Source organism: Monodelphis domestica, chromosome 2 (assembly GCF_027887165.1).
Source record: "Monodelphis domestica isolate mMonDom1 chromosome 2, mMonDom1.pri, whole genome shotgun sequence".
Lineage (NCBI taxonomy): Eukaryota > Metazoa > Chordata > Mammalia > Didelphimorphia > Didelphidae > Monodelphis > Monodelphis domestica.
This window is the reverse complement of record NC_077228.1, coordinates 38701767-38721545: the sequence shown is the minus strand read 5'-3', so window position 1 is coordinate 38721545 and position 19779 is coordinate 38701767. Positions and strand designations below refer to the sequence as shown.

Sequence of the window (19779 nt, the reverse complement as noted above, 5' to 3'; positions counted from 1 at the left end):
ATAAAAAAGGGGGGATCATTAGAGATATTGTGGAGATAGAATTGGCAAACTTGTCAATAGATTGGATGTGGAGGTGATTAAAAGTATGAACTTAAAAGCATTTTCCAGTTGACAGATGATCAAAGAATTATGAACAGTCAATTCATAGATGAAGAAATTAAAACTATCTTTAGTCATATTTAAAAATGTTCCAAGTCAGTATTGATTAGAGAAATGCAAATTAAAGCAATTTCCAAGGTACCACCTCATATCCATCAGACTGGCTAACTTGACAATCGAGGCACTACTACATTGCTGGTGGAGCTGTAAACTGATAAACTGTAAATAACTATGATAACTGTAAATGTAAACTGAACTATTCTGGAGGAGCAATCTGGAACCATACCCAAAGGGCCATAAAACTGGGTATACTATTTGACCCAGCAATATCAATACTAGTATGTATACCAAGGAGATTAAAAATAAGGGGAAAGAACCTACCTCTACAAAAATATTTATAGTAGCTCTTTTTGTGGGAGTAAATAACTGGAAACTGAAGGGATGTCCCTCAATTAGGGACTGGCAGAACAAGTTGTGATATATGCTTGTAATGGAAAACTATTGTACCATAAGAAATGGCACAAAAAGATGATCTCAAAAAACCCTCAAAAGACTTATATGAGGTTATGTAAAGTGAAATGAGCAGAACCAGAAGATCTTTGTACTGTTTTATTGACATGAGAAATTATTTTTCTCACGTTCAGTTAAAAAAGCCTGTAGCAAGTTTTCAACGTTGTTTAGACCTATTGAATTTGAAATGCCTATGGGGCATCTGTGTTGATGTGTCATTCCAACAGTTGTAGATATGGAACTGAAGCTCAGGAAAGAGCTACAGGTTAGATAGGTAGGTTTGAGAGCCATCTAAAGAGAAATCCAGGAGTCTTTCCAAACATTTGATGTTCAGTGCCAATGGGTTTGACCCATTGACTTCCATTATTTTTTTGTTTTTCTGGTATGAACTGAACATCATCCTGCCCATCAGTCAAGTGGGGCCAGTTCTGTCCCAAACAACTCCTGATCATTTCCAAAATGTTCCAGGTCTTGTTCCCTCTGTTATTCTTAGATGAACACTTGAGAGAAGCCCATGTGGAAGAAGATTTAATGAGTTTAAATGTTGTGATTGACATGATTGTGGTACCAGCCCTCTTTAAGGGGTCAGATGCTATTTAGCATAAACAAACAATTTAAGACATTAAATAATGATTGGGGAGTCCTGGATATAGTCTCAAAAAGAACAGTTTCTAGGCTAAGATTGATTAAAAATCATGGATTAAGAACTGGAAAAGACCAGAGAGGACATCTAGTCCAACCTTCTCATTTTACAGCAAAGGAAGTTATAGCACAAAGTGGTTCTTGTCCAAAGTCACACAACGGTTTGAGTGTCTGAATCAGGATTTGAATCCAGGTCTTCCTGATCACATCCCAGTGAGTCAGCTGTTCTGAAATAAAAAAAACTATTAAATAAGGCCAATTTCATGCAATACCACGTTCAAACTAAAAGTAACAACAAACTTAGTCTCTGCCTTCAAAATCAGGAGTACTCTTGACACAGCAGGACCAGTAATGTAAGGACCAATGATTATGACAAAATGAAGCAGCCCATTAGAGTGAAGATAGCTATGAAGCTTTTACATGTTGATCAAAAGGGGAGAAAAGCTTACCTGGCGTAGAAGCTTGACATTTTCTATCTTCCGTGGGAAGTGGGGGGAAAAAAGCGGCATGGCTGGATTTAGCTTTACCTCATTCTTGGATACCTTGAAGGAGCTGCAAGCCCATTTCTCTGGGTGCTTCCCACCTCCAACAACCCCTCCATGCCTTCTTGACCTGTGCAATTCCTGCTGATGTCACTGGATCACAGATTTAAGGGTACAAGGGACCTTACATGGAATCTCATCTCCTTCTCTTCATTTTACACCCAGATGGGTCTGAGTGATTTGCCCAAGGTCATGTAGCTTTTAAATGATAGAGGCAGAATTTGAACCCAGGTTCTCTGACTTCAAATCCCTTTGTGTTATACCATGTTATTCCCTATATCCTCCCAAGCTGGTCCACTTAATGTTCAAGGATTGGTTTGAGCAATTTTTTCAGGAAAACCTTTTCAAGTCACTTTGATTTTTCTGACATAGTCATGAGAGCCTGATCAATATAAATTTGGGAGAAATGCATGAAATATTGATGATGTGAGTCAGAAAAATTAGGGATTTGAAAACATCTGATTGAATAAAAATTGTTTAAAAAAATAATAGCCTATTACTATTACCCTACATAATTGGATAGAGAAGGAGCAACATGACCCAGAAATTGTTGGCTTAGAACCGTGAAAGAAGGAACTACTTCTTTTTTTGGCTGAGCCTTTTGGAGGTTTCTTTTGAGTCCAGGAAGAGTCTGAATGCCAGAGAATGACACTGACCTTGAAACATTTGTTATTTTGTCATCTTTGGAGACCAAGTTCTGAAAATAAAGTGTATTCTCTTGATGATTTTGTTTCCTTTCAAGATAAAGCCCCAAGGACCGAGACAACCTCCTGTTCAAACCATTTTGCAAAGGGTACCTTCTGCCAGACACCACCTATTAAAGTCCTGCCCTCCAGTATTAGCCTCTTACCCACCCATTTCCTTTGGGTAGATAGAAACAAGAAGCCGAAGTTCAACAGCATTAAATGGGTGTTCGCTATTTTTATATATACCAGACCTTTTGGGGGAACACCAAAGACATATGATGAATACAGTTATCATTCTGACTTCTGGGAGAGCACTGTGCAGATGCTAATGGAGGTAGAAAAGTTAGAGAAAATCAAGTCCTTGTTCTCATGCAGCTTACAGTCAAGTAGAGAGAACAGCTGTCTATTGGTATTTTATAATACATTTGAATAGGGGGCAGCTGAGTGGCTCAGTGCACTGAGAGCCAGGCCCAGAGATGGGGAGGTCCTGGGTTCAAATTTGACCTCAGACACTTCCTAGAGATGTGACCCTGGGCAAGTCACTTAACCCCCATTGCCTAGCCCTTACAACTCCTCTGCCTTGGAACCAATACATAGTTTTGATTCTAAGATAGAAGGTAAGGGTTTAAAAAATAATACTTTTGAATAATAGGCCATATTTCTGTAGCACCTTAAGGTTTGCAAAGAATTTTAGAAACATCTATTTTATTCTCACAACTCCGGGAAGTAAATGCATCATTTAACAGGTGAAGAAACTGAGACAGATCTAGGTTAAGTGACTTGTCCAGAGTCATATAATTAGTAACTGAGGTTGAATTTGAATTAAAGTCTTCTGTCTCTGTGTCCATTGCTCTAGCCAAATAGCTGCCTGCTTTAGTATATGGTAAGTATTAGAGAAGGCGAAGCTAGGGTAGCATGGTGGATAGACCACCAGGCCTGGAGTCAGGAAGATCTGAGTTCATATAAGACCTCAGACATTTACTAGCTGTGTGAATGTAGGCAAGCCACTTATAACTGTTTGCCTCAGTTTCCTCACTTGTAAAATGATCTGGAGAAGAAAATGGCAAACTATTCTAGTATCTGTCGAGAAAACAGCAAATTGGGTCATAAGAAATCAGACACAGTGAAACAGCAAAACAACAAAGTGTTAGAGAAGGGCAAAATAAAGTGTGCAATGTGGAGTATGAAGGAAAAAGTAATGACTCAGGAAAGCAAGGAAGATTTCCTGAAAGAGATGGCTTTTTAATTTGGGTTTAAAAGATAGGAATTCAACAAGTAAAGAGAGAGAAAGGAGAGAATTCTAGGAAAACAGAACTCTGTAAAAAAAGTCACAGGAGTGTGAGAGAAAGCAAAGTCATCTAGTTTAACCGGATAGAGGGGGGTGATGATAGAGCTGTGCCACACTGTGAAGGACCTTGAATGCCAGGGAAATAAATTTGAACTTGTCTTGGTCATTAATAGGAAGGGACAAGATTTTAAGCCATGGTCCTTGGCAGGGAACCTATTTATGTGTTGTCTCTGCTAATTAGACCATAATCTCCTTGAGGGCAAGAACTGTCTACTATTAAAATTAATTGTGGTTGGACTTTGAATATTACTTATATAGGTGGTCGCCAGGGATTTAATTTCTAAATCCCAAAATGAATTACTAAAGTAAATGGAATTTATGGTAGTTTATTTACAATATTTACAATAGAAGAAAGATATTAGATATTAAGGAATGAGAGAGAGAGAGAGAGAGAGAGAGAGAGAGAGAGAGAGAGAGAGAGAGAGAGAGAGAGAGAGAGAGAGAGAGAGAGAGAAAGAGAGAAACTCTGGCTTCTTCTGATACCAATTAGAATCTCTAAGCCCCAGCCAAGGGAAGAGAATCTCAAGAAGATAGGCCTTACCTGGAGGCTTCACACCTCCAGAAAGTTGGGGTCACTAAGTCAGCTTTTCACTCACCAATGGTGACAGTCTAAAAGAAGTCTGGGTGTCTGCCTTCTGGTCCCTCCTCAAGGGTCCATCTTCCAGTCCCTCCTCCAAGTCATTGCCCAAATCTCCAAACAACTGTCTCTGAATGTCTGAATCCGAATGAATGATCCGAATCCAAATGATCCAAATGAATGATCCGAATGTCTGATCTGAATGAATGATCCAAATGTTCTCTTCTGCCTTTTGATCCTCTTTGTAAAGATCTTTTTCTCTCGTGTCACCTCCCCTAAATTTTCATGTCTACCAATCACAGCAGACGCTTTTCTCCAGGACTTCCCACTCTTTAGTTCTCACCTTCTCTGGTTAGATTACATCTTTTTAGGTTACTTAACACCTCTTTTGTTAAGTTCACCTTTTGTAGTTACTTAACACCTTTTTTGTAGTTAAAATCTAAAAATAGATTGTAGCTTACAATTTTAGATTCACTATAAAGGAAGAGCTAAATACCTTCATTGTTACAATTGGGAGATAGCTAAAATCCAATCTTCGCACTACCTTTTCTCTTTGTATCCCTAAAGCATATATACCTGTTAAAGGTAGCATAAACCCCTTTTCAATCATTCATTAACAAAATCAGATATAGACATAAGGTGTATTGGTATGTTAGGCTGAGGAATAATGGATTGGAAGTGGGTCGAAAGGTGGAGAATTGATCATCTAGATCAGTAGTTCTCAAAGTATGTCTGAGAACTTCTAGGGCATTTCTAAGGTCAAAACTGTTTTGCAATATATTTTAATTTCAAATATGATAAGTATCGAGAGATAGAATCAAAACAAACACAAGCTCTTTGGGGTCCTCATTGTTTTTAAGCCTGTCAGAAGGTCCTGAGACCAAAGTTTGGAAGTCTAGACAGGTGGTAATGAAGGCATTTACTAGAGTGATGGGTTTGGGATTAGAATGGAGAGGATAGACGTGGAAAATGGTCCACAAGAGTTGGTCATTGATTGGATGGTGTTTTAAATATAATGTTTAATCCATGTTTGTTGAATAGTGTGGGAAGGCAAGGGCCACAATCACAAACTCCTGAAGATACCAACATGGAAATGATAAGAATATTGTGTTTGTTGTTTGACAGAAAGAGTCATTTGGGGAAGATGAAGAGAAGAGTTAGTGGGAAAGATACAGAGCTTTGTATTATGTTATTTATATTCATTTTGGTCATTGAATTAAAGGAGCTTTAGGACACCTAAGTAAATATGTCTTAGAAACCACCAAGAACTCAGAGAGGTCATGTTCTGGTCAAGATCTGAGTGGATGTTGAGATCATGGTAAGGAAAACTATTGCCATAGCCAGTGATGGTGGTCCATGCCTATAATTCCTGCTTCTGGGGAGGCGCTATAGCTGGTGGGTCTCCTGAGTTTCAGAGTTCTGAGCTGTGGTAGGACCATTAATTTAGGTCTTGAAGCCATCTGCTTCCTTTTATAGACAAACTGAGGCTCAGTGAAAAGAGGGAAAATATTTGGCCTGAGGCCACACCTAGGGAGCTTGTTTTCTTAATGTTTGGAAGGCACAGAGAGATGTTACTTTTAAACATTTCATATTGACTTCAAGACTGGATTGGTTTAACAGGCTGAATGATGTGCTACTGATGTTCAGTTTTGCCTAGTTTCATGATAAGTTAACATTAGATCCAATCTTCTTTTAAACTTACTAACTTCATTAGGAGTGCCAGTAAGCACTTATTAAGCTCCTACTATGTGCTAAATGCTGGAAATACAAAGAAATGCAAACAATAGAAACAACTCTTATGGAACTCAATCTACTAGGGGAGACAACATGGAAATAACAACTATGAATAAAAACCAGTTAGGTTCAGGTTAAATTAAAGGTAATCAGTAGAGGAAAAGCACTGGCATTAAGGGAGACCAGGAAAAGTTTCTCTTAGGAGGTGGGATTTTAGTTGGAACATTGAGGAAGCCAGTTAGTGGAGACAGGATTTGCTGAGATGAATGCTATCTCCAGTGGATGTCTCTAACTGTAATTTTCATGCTAAAGTTATACAGATTATCCACAAATGTCCTGGCATTTGTTCTCTCTTATATGGGTTAGTCCATTGGTTTACTGGAACCTCCGGTCTTCAGTTTGATAGGTAACATTCTTTCAGATTTGTGGGAAACCTCGCCATGAGAATTAGGCTGGCAGGTTGTGTATTCTCTCATCTTGGGGAAAAATTAATTGTTTATAAAACCTCAGACTCCTGACTGGACCTCTTGGCCCGTGGACCTATCATGTGGCAATAGAAATTGAACTCAGACGCATTGATCTTAGTTTTCAGAGTCTCTTCTCTGCCCCTCACCCACTGATGTTTTTTGAGAGGGGATGGAACTCAGGACAATTGCTCATCTCTGATCCTTCTATTCCTCTTCCATTCTTAACAGTACTTCCAACCTCCCCTGGGAGTGGCTTAGCACTCACATCTATTAGTCAGTTCTCTTAATACTAAAGGATGTAATTTTATTTGCATCTGGGAACTTGAACTCATCAAGGGCAACTAAGTGCTTTCTTACTATGGCAACTGAGTGCTCTCGTACCATCCCCTTACTTATCTTGAGTTTCAGCTGCCTATTAATCATTTTTTACTTTCCTCTCTAGTTCAAAGATCATTTTTCTTGACAGGAAACAGAAGCAAAATAATTATTGAGCGACATTCTTCTCTCCATTATTTGTCATTATCCTGAGCATTATTTCTTACTTTTTCTTTGCTGTTTTAATTTTTTCTATTTTTCTATGTTTCTATAAACACACACGAGAGCTTTTCTTGTCTTTAGCTTTGTTTGCCAACCTCAGCTCATGAGCATTCCTGATGGTATTCTTACCAGGCTACAAGATGGTTTCATTTTCACCTTCTGTTACCTGCATTTGCCTTCCCTCTTCTATAAGTATTTTGATTTGATTAAGATGATTTGAAGTCAAATCTATCTTGACTCAAAAGTTCAGCTCTCCTTCCAACATCCTACTAGTGCTAGTGTGGGAATCTTTTTTGTTTTTATTCATGAAGGTATTTCCTTTGAAAACACTGTGCAAACCTTTAAGGCCCTTTGTAAGTTGGTTAACTCCCCATTTTAGCCCAAAGGAACTTGTTGCTCCTAGGTGATTGCTCATATTACACCTGGCCGATGACCTTGAGTGGCCTTCTCTTTGGAGTCCTCAAGGATCTTCTAGCCCTTCTAGCAAGACTTCCCAAAATCAAACTAAAGGGTGAATGTTGACCATTGGAGATACTTCTCTGAGACTCCACAGATAAGGAGTTGGGCTTGGCATTTCTACCACTATGGCACTAGTGAAACATCAGGAGGTTTTGTTAGTCCACAGGCTCTCAGAAGGAGACAGATGTGGGGTCAAAGGCAGATCTCTCAGCTTTCCTGATAAAGGGATCTGGGCCTTGAGTCCTACTCAAAAGCAGATTAGCCTCCTGTGACCGTCTTATCCTTAGCTCCTACAAAGAGCTGTTGCTCTCTGTGGGTTGTCATTTTGGCAGCTTCTGAACAGCAGGTAAGATGTTGAAAAGGGTAGCATTCCATGTCAAGTTGCAGGTCCTCCAATATTCATGTTATTTTTTACATTAATTCTAATATATTTGGTCATTTTGGAGATCTTTCCCTTAGGTTTGAATACCCCCCTCCCAATAATCCTTTTAGTGTTTTCTTTGGGAAGAGGAGATGCATTCGATACATGGGGTAAAATCCGTTTTTATAGCAGTTTTGAATCCAATGTATTGCTTTCAGGCAACAAAATAACCATCTTGGCATATTGTGTAGGCAGTTGATTCTCTCAGAACCACTGTATCCTTTTCTTTTTTTCTGCTTGTAAATATTTGTTATATGAAGTAAGCCTGTTAAACATAGACTCTTCATTTTTTCTTATTTTTTTTCTTTATATATATCACTGGTGAGGGAAGAAAAGCAGGATGATGGCTTGCTATAACTTTTTAAAAAGGTTGCTTATAGCTGGTATTTCCATACTCCCTCCTTAAGGCCAAAGCAGGCAATGTATTAGAGCAAAATGCTGTCCAGATAGCCAGTTGTGGTTACTATATCCGGTGCTTCTCAATTATTTTCATCCTGTGGAATAAGGGGAGAGTTTAGCTTGGGAGGCAGCGGTGGGGTGGAGGGAGAGAGATTTCCTCCCTGCCATGCACAGACAAAATATCTTAAAATTAGGTCATGTGGTAGGATATTGACCTTAATTGGAAAGTGGAGCCACATTTCTCTGTTTCTACCATTGGAGAGTAATATCCGGAACCTGGGATGATGGGTTATCATCACCATGAGAGCCTTTGTTACGCGTATATTCCCAGCAAAATGTCCCTGTGGATAGGGGTAAATGTCTGAGAGTGCATCTGGAGCCTGCAGTTCAGAATAGATTGTGCCTCAGGTGTATAACAACATACCTCATTAATTGCGGTCTTCAGCATGAATAATGCAGTTTTTTTAAAAAAAAATTTTGATGGTAAAACTTTCAAAGTTCCCACATTGTGAGATGAGTGCAATATAGTCACTATTTTCTCATGTAAAGAAACTTTCTTTCCACCTCGCCAGCCTTCATATTAAAAAAAAAAAATTAAGGGAAGAGGTTGTGGGCTCTTTAAAAATACTGGAAATTTAAAATCTAATGCTTGTGCTTGTTTATAAATTTACGTCGTAGAGGTGGGTGTTGAAAACTTTAAAAAGCATTAACGGATAAATAAGTTGTCTGATATTTGCATTGCTTACAGAAAATATAACAAAATACCTCTTGTTTCTCTTTAGGAATTCTTCAGCAGAAACTGTAATTACTGAGGTTCTTGTTGACCAGCATTCAGAGGGTAAGTCTAGCCATTGAACTTGCAATCTAGTGAGGGAAAGGGAAATTGTATTCCTTGTTGAGTGAGCCCCAGACTTCCACCAAGACCTTGTCTCCCACAGGTTCTCTAATTTGTCTACCTAATGGGGTAATTTGTCTCTAGACTCCCTGGGTTTCCTAAGCAAAAAATCAAACCACTTATTTTTCCCCAATTTATCTTCTCTTCATGCCTTTGACCAATATCTGGACCCTAAAAGGGTCAAAAAAGCCTTTTAGTAGTCAAAGATCTGTCACAGGTAGAAAAGAAAATAAAAATATAAAAAAATTTGGGGAGGGAACTAGTCTTGCCCCTTCAACCTTGCTAGTCTCAGATAACAAATTCTTATTAATAGCATTTCTTTGTTTTAGATTGGTTCATTCTGTAATCTCAGGTTCACTGCCTGCCTATGGGGAAGCCTCCTGAATAAATGGTAGGTTTGGGGATGTTCTGTCAACATTCCTGTTTAGTCACTTGCTATCTAAGCTCCGTTTACTCACTGACAATGAAAAAGACAAGGAAATAAATACAAATCTGGGATTCACCGTCACTCAGTCTAAGCAGACAAATACAACAAAAAGCAGATACTAGCATAGCTATGAGATTGTCCTATACATTTGTAGATACTTGGAGAGCTACAAAGATAAATATGTTCCTGGCCTTCTGGATTTTATAATTATTAGGACAGAGCAAACATAATTTTTCCTGATCTCTTGGCCCTTCTCTGCTGCCTATAAACACACCCAGGCCTCCCCTGTCCTTCCTTTAAAAAAAAAAAAAAGCACTTGCCTTACCATCCACTTAAGACATTATTCTATCTCTCCTCCCTCTCACAGTAAAACAAGGAAAAAAGTTGTTCACATTCATTGTTTCCTTTAACCCTGCCATGCTCTTTGCAATTCTGCTTCTAACTCCTTCACTCAAGGGAAACATCTTTCTCCAAAATTACCAACAGAATAGTTGTCAAATAATTCTCTGACCGTATCCTTTTTTTACCTCTCTTTAGCATCCTCCTGCCTAATCTCTCCTCTCTGGGTCTTTGCAACACTGCTTTCTTGATTTTCCTCCTTCATTTCTGATTAGCCCTTTTTTCCTTTGCTTTAGCCCTAATTTTCCTTTAGCCCTAATTTCCTTTGCTTCATCATTATCCACATAAGGTCCACTAACTGTGGGTATACCCCATCGTTATGTCCTAGGATGGCTTCTCTGTCTATACTTTTTCGATTCCCTTAGATTCAACCCTCATCTCCTTTCAGATGCCTCCCAAAGAGCTGTATATCTAGCCCCAGTCTCTCCTGAACTCCAGTCCCACCTCATCAATTACCGATTGAACTTTCCCAATTGTAGGCATCTCAAACTCAATACATCTAAAACATCTCATCGCATTTCTCTCCTGAATCTACCCCTCTCCTACTTTCCTATTTCAGTTAAAGGCAGCACCATCCTTCCAATCTTTTTTGTAACCTTGGAATTGTCCTCAGTTCACACTCCCTCAATTCTTCCTTTATAACATCTCTTTTCCTCTTTTGTGCTCACACAGTCACCACCATGCTACTTCAGGCCCTCAACAAGTCTCATGTAGACTGTTATAATAGCTTCTTTTCCTCCAACCTCTTCTCCTTCCAATCCATTCTTCACACAATTTCCTTAAAGCACAGGTCAGGTTCCATTCTGCTCTTGCTTAAGCTCCAGTGGATCCTTTGTTGACTCTTAAGGTTAAACAAAAATTTGTTTTTTAATCATTTGAAAACCTTCCCCATCTGGGTCCTGCTTGCCTTTCCAAATTCATCACATATTTCATACCTTTCAACTCTGTAACTCCATCATGAAACTACCGACTGGTTCTACTAAGGATCTGTTTTTTTAATCTCCCCCTGGGCCTTCATTGCTCTTCACACAAACTCTTCCTTCTGTGTATTGGTTCCAAGATAGAAGAGTGGTAAGGGGGGTGGGTTAAGTGACTTGCCCAGGGTCACATAGTTAGGAAGTGTCTAAAGCCAGATTTGAACTCCCATCTGTAAGCCTGGTTCTCAATCTACTGAACCATCTTATCTAGCTGCTCCTCCAAAATTTTCTCCTTATAGACTCAGTAATACATTCTTCACAGTGAGTGTTCCAGATCTTTTCAATTCTTGTGGAATCTCCAAATTTGCTTTCCAAGCAAATGACCTCACCTCTTAATAACTTTAACTTGGAAATTCTTTTGCTTGCCATTCATGGATGTTTTCAGTCTTACTACAACCTATTTTCCCCCATTGATTCCTTCTTTTTTTTTTTAAAAAAAAACCCTTACCTTCCGTCTTGGAGTCAATACTGTGTATTGGCTCCAAGGCAGAAGAGTGGTAAGGGCTAGGCAATGGGGGTCAAGTGACTTGCCAAGGGTCACACAGCTAGGAAGTGGCTAAGGCCAGATTTGAACCTAGGACCTCCCGTCTCTAGGACTGGCTCTCAATCCACTGAGCTACCCAGCTGCCCCCCCCCATTGATTCCTTCTAATTCCTTTACTTATAATAATTATAATTAATATAATATATAATATTATAATTATTATAATAATATAATATATAATGATATAATGTTATTATATATTATATTATAATAACTTATAATAATTGTCTTTGCCTGTTGAAATCATCCTTCAGGACCCAGCCTAAATGCTATCTCCTTCTTGAAAATATACTTGATTTCACCCTCCGAACATCCCCCTCTGTTCCATTCTATTTTGTGTTAGGTGTGCATCCTAGCACCCCTACTCTTCTGTAATCGGTTGGAGGACAGGACCTACCTTTAACAATCTTTGTATCTCTTCCAACTAGAGTGTATGGACTGGCTTAGAAATATTTGGAAGAATTCAGGTTGGTTAGAGATGTTTATGTTGTTTTTACTGTGCCGTTTTTAGTCAATAGTAGTTATTTCTTTAAAGAGATTTTAAATAAACTCCTTGGGATTAAAAAAAAAAAGCATTTACTTAGGTTTAGGTAAAGAAGTCAGCTGCATGACCTTACCTTTCAAAAAGTCATCCAATTTGAAAATTTGTTTTTTAAAGAATTTAAAATGTTGGGAAACTGAAAATGTCAGGAAGACCTGAACCAGCTCCCCTGTCACCATGACTCATGTGATTTAGGGGCATTGCTCTTTGCCTGAGAACCATTAATTTGCTTTTCCTTAGCTGGAGAGGACAGTATGAAAAATGTACAAATTTTCGGTCATTAGGTTTATTTCTTTGAAGCATTACTTTGCTCTTAGAGTTTTGAAAGATGAATCTTTAATTCTGGGACAAAAGTTTATACTTTCTTATGATGAATGATTTATACATTGGCTCCAAACATTTTGGAAATTTGTGTTCAAGTGCCAACAGCTTATGAAGGATATGGAGCATCTCAAGCCCAATTTTGCTCTGTGCTCTGAGATTGCCTTATTATTACGTGGCTCCTAAGACAGCCTGCACATACCCAACAGACCTTGAAGAGTCTCTAAGGTTTTCTCTAGAACCATGCATGACTCAATTATTTTTTTTCTTTTAGAAATCTTGACCATACTTCTAATATGAAAATTCAAATATGACTCAGATTTGGACATATGTATTATTAGCAATGTAACTTAGAGCAGACATTATTCCTAGTAGGTTGGGATCACCACAAATCCCTCTGACTACATTTTACAGGCAGTACTGTACTTGGGCAAGTCATCATTGATAGTTCACATATAGTGTTGTTGCACTGTCTTTGAGTACATTGCTTATCTAGAATAACTAATACACATTAACCTGCATAAGAAAATAATTCCATATTAACACTATAATTTTATGGATGTATATACTCTCTCCATGATTGTAAATCATGAACTTTCTTTATCTTAGTAGATGGTTTTCATGAGTTATGACTCCTTAGAGCTAGAGGGGGCTGGACTGTTTATCTAGCCCAAAACCCTTATTTTAGAAATGAAGAAAATGAAATGAATTGCCCTTGGCCACTTCATTGTTTGATGCCCAACTTATTATGACATTCCTTTCTGAGCTTAGTTTGGTTTGGCCTCAGATGACACCGACATTGTCAATATTTTTCAAGTCTTGACCTTCTCTGACTTGAAAGTATTTTTATTCTGCTTTGATAAGCCTTTGGAAACTGGGGCCCCATCCATGCCACAAGTAGAGTCCTGAGTGGAGATGAAAAATAAGTTCCTCAAGGGTAACTGAATAATGATTGCCTTTAAGTAAATGAAAGGCAATTAAGAGAATACTTGCTGTTTGTTCCCCATTTCAACGCAACACTGAACAGGAAGAATTGTGATTCAGGAGAGAATTCAGATAGGATATTAAGAAAATTGTGAACTATTGGGCTTATCACACATAGGAACTAGCTACCTTGGGGAAAAGATTAGGGTTTTTTTTCTTTCTTGGGGAACATTTTTAGCTCTAAAAGGTATTGGAGTTACTTAGCTTGTCCCTATCAATCACTGAGAGCTCTTTGAATGTGCCTTTCCTGAAGTATTGAAATACAAGTTCCTGTTGGAAGAAGGTCCTGACATTCCTGAAGTATTTATTGAGTACATGATGGATGCAAAGTAACACTATACTAGATAGAGGAATGAGATAGAGACAACACGTGCCCTAACAATTCAGAAAAGGGACATCTTTGGTGGAAGTGCTTTAAGGCACTTTAAGAAGGTTTCATGAAGGAACTGGAACTTATCCTGGATCTAGAAGGATAGATGAGAGTCTGGTAGACAGAAAGAAGATGGGGAAAAGCCATGAGCTTGGACTGAGAAATAAACAAGACAGCTTACAGTAGAGTGGGCCAAAAGGTACAGATTAGAATTCATGGAATGATGAGTTTCTTTTTTGAGACCCATTTGTAAACTGGTAGTAAATAACTATTGTAAGAAAGAGCCCAGTTCATCTGCCACCTCCTCTGGGAACCCTTCTCCAATCCCTGTATTCTTTCCCCGAATGTTATAAGTCACTCCTTACTCATCCTCCTTTTATTGTACTTCAGTTGGTCAGTTCAGTGGGCATCAATTAAGCAGTTACTAAAGGTAAGGCACTATGGATACAAAGACAGAAACAAAAAGTATCTTAAGGATCTTGTGTTTTCTCCATGGACCCAAGGAACTAAATATAAAGTTAATTTCAATAGAAGGAGAGCATTTACAGCTGTGGTTTCTAACTCATACACAAGAGTTTGAGCTGAGTCTTCTTGGATGTCATAGACTCCATCAGTCTGGTGAAGCTTTTGGACACCCTTTCAGCATAGTGGTTTTAGATGCATAAAATACATAGGATTACAAAGGAAATCAGTTATATTGAAATAGTTATCAAAATATTTTTAAAACAAGTTCATGAATTCCAGATGAAGAATTTTTGAACTAAACTAATGTCTCCAAAGTCTTATTATTATCATCTTCCAATTTTCCAACCAATCTCTGATTTTCATGAACTTGACACTCCTATTCCTTCTATCATTGTTAGAGACTTCAAAGGGGAGAGCAAAACCCAATGCACAGATCACATATATTCCAGAAAGATATATGTTTTTGCAGAGATGACTTAGACCCAAAAAGATCTTGGGTAGATAGCAAGAACAGGAAATGTGAGAGCCGTTAATAGCTCCCTCAGGTACTGCCAGGTGATGGGAACACTCCTCCAGGCTTATATAAAGTTTCTTCTCGTCTTGTGCCAGCCTTCTTCATGCCAATAAAAATACCATGTGAGAGTCATAAAACGAGTCTTTAGCAGCAAAGCAGTTTGAGACTGGATTGCTCCTGCTTGTAGATGTAAGGATCTGGCTGGATCTCACAATTGCCTTAAAAATAATAGACATTCAGTGACATTGGGAGGTTGTGTTGATCTTTACTTGACTGGTATAGCCATACTAAATACCTATAAATAGGCTTAGACTGATCTTGATAGATGCTATTTAGGGTTAGAGGTACCAAATGTGTATATATATATATATATGGAAGATGAGTTTGTGAAATTAGAACAAATGGAAAAAAAAACTTGTCACACTTTTAACAGGCTGATTTAAGAGGCTATAGGCAGCCATGTGTCAAAGAACAATATTAATATTCAAGGAGAAAGCATTGCCTCAATAAGGGGATTGAGATTAGACCTGTGATTTCATTGCTATAAGAACCTCGACAATGAAGAAATGCAGATCAGCACCTTTTTTGCAACTTAGGAGCCCTATAGAGGTATCTAGGGTCACCAGTTAAGGCACTGGCTGATGCTAAAAGGCCAGCATCCTTCCTTTCTTTGAAACTCCTATCACAAACCACTTCAATTCAGGCTCTGAGCTCTTTGCTATTCTATTGTTAGCCTCCGATTTTGGGCTGTCTTGTCTTCAATCTGTTCTCATTCCAGTCCATGTTATGTACCACTTCAGTCTTGTCATCCTTCCTCCCAAAAGGTCATAAATTCCGTATAGGGTGCCTTCTTAGTGTAAGTAGGCTTTAAGCTTAATAAGGTAGTTAGTTGACAATAGCTTGAATGTTGAAGGATGGGTAGGAATTTAGGGGGAAACTGAAGGCAAAGAATAATATGCAGAAATGTATAGAGCTGGGAAAGCCCTACATGCATGCAAGGGCCAAAATGAAAGCCAGTTAGGATAGAGACTGAAGTAGGAGATTAGCCTGGAAAGGGTGAAGTGTGAGCATAAAGGCAAGAATAAGGGAGAGAAGAAAGTGGTAGAAGGTTGCAGTTGAATGAAGTCTTAGTGATGAGAAGGTGAGGTTTAAGACAGATATGATCACGGCTGGATTGCCAAAGGAAAGTGGAGAAAGGAAATCATTGGATTGGAGTTATGTGACTACAGTTATTGATGTTAAAACTGAAGTCCATGGTAGGAGATGGGTAGGGAGGTAAGGAAAGATCGTCATCCAAACCTTTGAGAAAGATAGGAGAAAAACTGAGAGATGTGCAATTAGATGACAATAAGAAGGATAGAAAGAAGATAGCATGGATTTCATAATACCTATTGATTGATTGAAAAGAGGAAAGATAATTGAGGAATGAGACTAAAAGAATGGTCTAAGAAAAATGTAATAGGGTGATACCAGAAAAGTTCTTAACAGTAAGCTTCTTATTCTCAAATGAAACAAATCTTTTAAGATCTTGTTGTTCAGGCTTTTCAGTCTTATCCGACTCTTCATGACCCCATTTGAGGTTTTCTGGGAAAGATTCTGGAGTGGCTTGCCGTTTTCTTCTCCAACTCATTTTATAGATGAGGAAACTGAAGCAAACAGGATTGAGTGACTTGCCCAGAGTCACACAACTAGTGAGTGTCTGAAGCTAGATTTGATGAGTCTTCCTAACTCTAGGCTCAGCAGTCTATCTACTGTGCTGCCTAACTTTAAGACCTTTATGAAAACAAAAATAAATAGCTCTTGATGGTTTCTAGATTTAGAGCTGTATGGAACTTTGAGGTTATAATTCCAACTCCCTCATTTTACAGATGAAGAAACTGAGGTGCAAAGCAACTTGTGGAGGGTCAAACCACTAGTAAGTGTCTGAGGAGTCACATTCAGGTCTTCTGAACTCAGAAGTCTAGTGCTTGTAGCCATTATGCCACCTACCTTGAATTATTTTAATATAGCCCTGACTAGAGACCAAGAACCAAGACTTAAACAATCTTGAAGTTGTGTCAGGCTCTTGGCATCTTATGAATATAAATACTTGTAGTTCTTATTTATGTATTTTTCTTTGATTATTTTAGAGAGTTTTAACTGTAAAATAAAGATTACTGGGACATAAATATGCCTTGCTCCAGTGTTGTCATTCCAGTTTGCGATCCACAGAGATAAGATTGCCAAATGAATTCATGTACTTTGAAAAGCTTTTATGGCTTTCTAATGAAGGCTGAAAGTAAAAGGGAAAGGATTAGGACCATAAAACCCTTTTCCCTTCACATTGTTTCTTTGATCTGACTTATAACATTCATATGTTAAAAATCAAGATTGATTTGGACTGAATCCTGGTGCTTTGCTAAGATACTGGTGGGAGCAGGAGGGGGGAGGATCTTAAAAACACAGAACTGAATATTGCAGCAAGACTAGAAAAGGGCATTTTCTGAACCCTCTCCAACTAGCAATTGGAATGAGAAACAAGCATCTCATAGTGTACAAGGGTCAGTAAGAGTCGTTACAGATCATCGGATCCAGATGGGGCATATTTTTAAATATTAAAATCTTGACAGCTCCACAAAAGAGCCTGTTTTGGAGGGGAACCTTGGCACCTCGAAGTCTACGCCAGAAGAGCACTGGCATAGTGCAAGCTGTGCCAAGCTTAAAAAGCCTTGAGTAGGGAGGGGCCTGGCAGAAGGTTATGTGTCTGTAGTCCAAGGAGGTCAGAGGAGCTCATTGCCAGGTCATCTTCAAGAATGGGAAACTTTCAGCCAAACTCTCAAAGACCTTTTACCAAGCCCAGAGCAGGAGATGATCTGCATTGGTGAAAGGGAGTGCCCACACCAACAAAATCACTGATCCCTGAAGTTTTGAAGTCCAAGTAAAATATTAATACTGCAGACTGGTGGAAATTCAGTAGTGGAGCAGTACTTCTGTACTAAGAAAGTAGAGAGTATACTATATAGTCCGTTTATAGAAAGCTTTCAAGGTTTACAAAGTGCTACATGTATAATATTTGATCCTCATGACAACCCTGGGAGGTAGGTTCTGTTATTATCCCTAATTTTACAGATGGGGAAACTGAGGCATACAGGTTAAAGCAGGGTCACATGAGCTAGTAAATGCCCATGGAACTCAGGTTTTCTTCATTCCAAAATCTAGCACTTTCCACTGTGCCACCAATCAGACTGTACCTATTCCTGGGCACACTATATGAGCTAGAACCTCCAAATTCTTCTTGCCCCAGGAGTAGAAAGCCTGATTGAGTCACAAGGACAGCATCCCTCTTCCTGTAGACATGACTGTGTACGCAGAACACTTGATTTGGCTAAATCCGTAGATTTAGGGGAAATTTATATTGAGTGGGGAAATTTATATTGAGTTTTTGCTGTATCCTGTGCAATTGTAGATAAAGGATCATATTCAAAGGCATTCAAATGTAGGAATTTAGTTTAATATACACACATATTTAACACAGAAACATCTGGTGAAAGGAAAGCTCAAAGAACGTTGCTGCTCCGATTGCATCCCCCCAGGGTTTTGTTCCTATAACCATTCTCTGGTAGATTAGTTTACAGTGTGATCTCATTAAGATCATTTGAGAATATCACCAGTTCCTGTTAGCTCATATTTCCCTCCTTTTAGCGTAGGTTATGTTTTCTGAGAGAAGAAGAGAGACGGATGGACAGAGACACAGAGAGAGAGAAGGAGAGAGACAGATAGAGAAACAGAGTCAGAAAGAGAGAAGAGGAGAGGAAGGGAGAGAGGGAGAGTTTGATCTATTTCAAAGTATTTTGAAGAAAGCAAGCCTATAATAAGACTCTAGAATTATGCACTAATTATCTTTGATCTTCATTATGAAACACAATGTGTGTAATAGCTGTTCCCATTTCAGAATGTCTTTACCACACACTCTATATATACATGCATGTGCTCGTGTTTTGCTTTTAAGTTGATTCTGTGAAATTAGGAGCTGATACCAATCAAGCGTGTCATAGCCAACACGTTTGCCTCCTTGTCAGGGTCATCGCTCCATGCATTTTTACATGGATGGTGCTATCTCTGCTTCAGTTGGATGGTTTCTTTTGGATGGTGCTTGATCGTGGATCCATAGTACCTTGTAGAAATGATTTCAGCTGCCATTTTCTTCTCACGCTTAGGTTTTTTGGTAGTGTTCTGAGGTCCTGAGAGGTGTGTTACTACTCCCATGTTAGTTAGGGAAATAGTCAATACTCTGACCTATTTTTTTTCTTTCTCAAAACTCTGTGGGCTGTTTGTTTCAAACATGATCCCCTCTAGGGGAAACATGTGAATTGAGCCTCTCCCATCATTCCTTTGCATGCCTGTATCATTTTTCTGTTGCTAAAGCCTCTCTTGTGACTGTAACTTCTGCCAGTCACCCCTTTCACAGAAAATGTTTTTTTTTTTAAGTTGTGCCATTTGTTTGTCTTAACAAATCCCTCAAAGGCTACATTTTACCAGACTCCAAAGTTTCCCTTGTCAAAAGAGGTGCCCATCTCTGAATTGCATCCTCTGTGGCAGTCAGTACTGTTTGTTTCTAAGTGTATCTGTGCCCTGTGGTCATTTCTCACAAGCAGTGAAATGAGGTCAGTTAATGGCTGTGTTTAGTTTATTTGAATGTTAGAATCTGTAGCGAGTCATTCTTATAGGATGAAACCTAGAAAATGTTGGTTTTATTTTGTATAAATGGAAAATAAAAAATACCCAGAGTTAATAGCTGCATAGGAGACTAGTTAGTAGTAGCTGCTCCTGAATATTATTGCTACATGAAAAAGCTACAAACAAGACCACGAGCCATAAACCAATATTTAGCTGAACTATTCCATGGACCTCTTCATTGGGTTCCATGCTTCACCTTCACCTGG

At 38.7% G+C, this 19779-nt stretch overlaps 1 protein-coding gene across 4 annotated transcripts in view; it reads left to right on the top strand.

The window, feature by feature from the left end:
* LRRC8B (leucine rich repeat containing 8 VRAC subunit B) overlaps positions 1 to 19779 on the top strand; it is a 102862-nt gene that overhangs the window by 55682 nt on the left and 27401 nt on the right. For 2 of the 4 annotated variants that reach the window (XM_056815373.1, XM_016429835.2), the window contains exons 2-3: positions 9204 to 9259; positions 9646 to 9707. The gene's annotated coding sequence lies outside the window, so the exon portion shown is untranslated. The remainder of the gene's footprint in view (positions 1 to 9203; positions 9260 to 9645; positions 9708 to 19779) is intronic. The other 2 variants (XM_007480359.3, XM_007480358.3) reach the window with 1 other exon arrangement.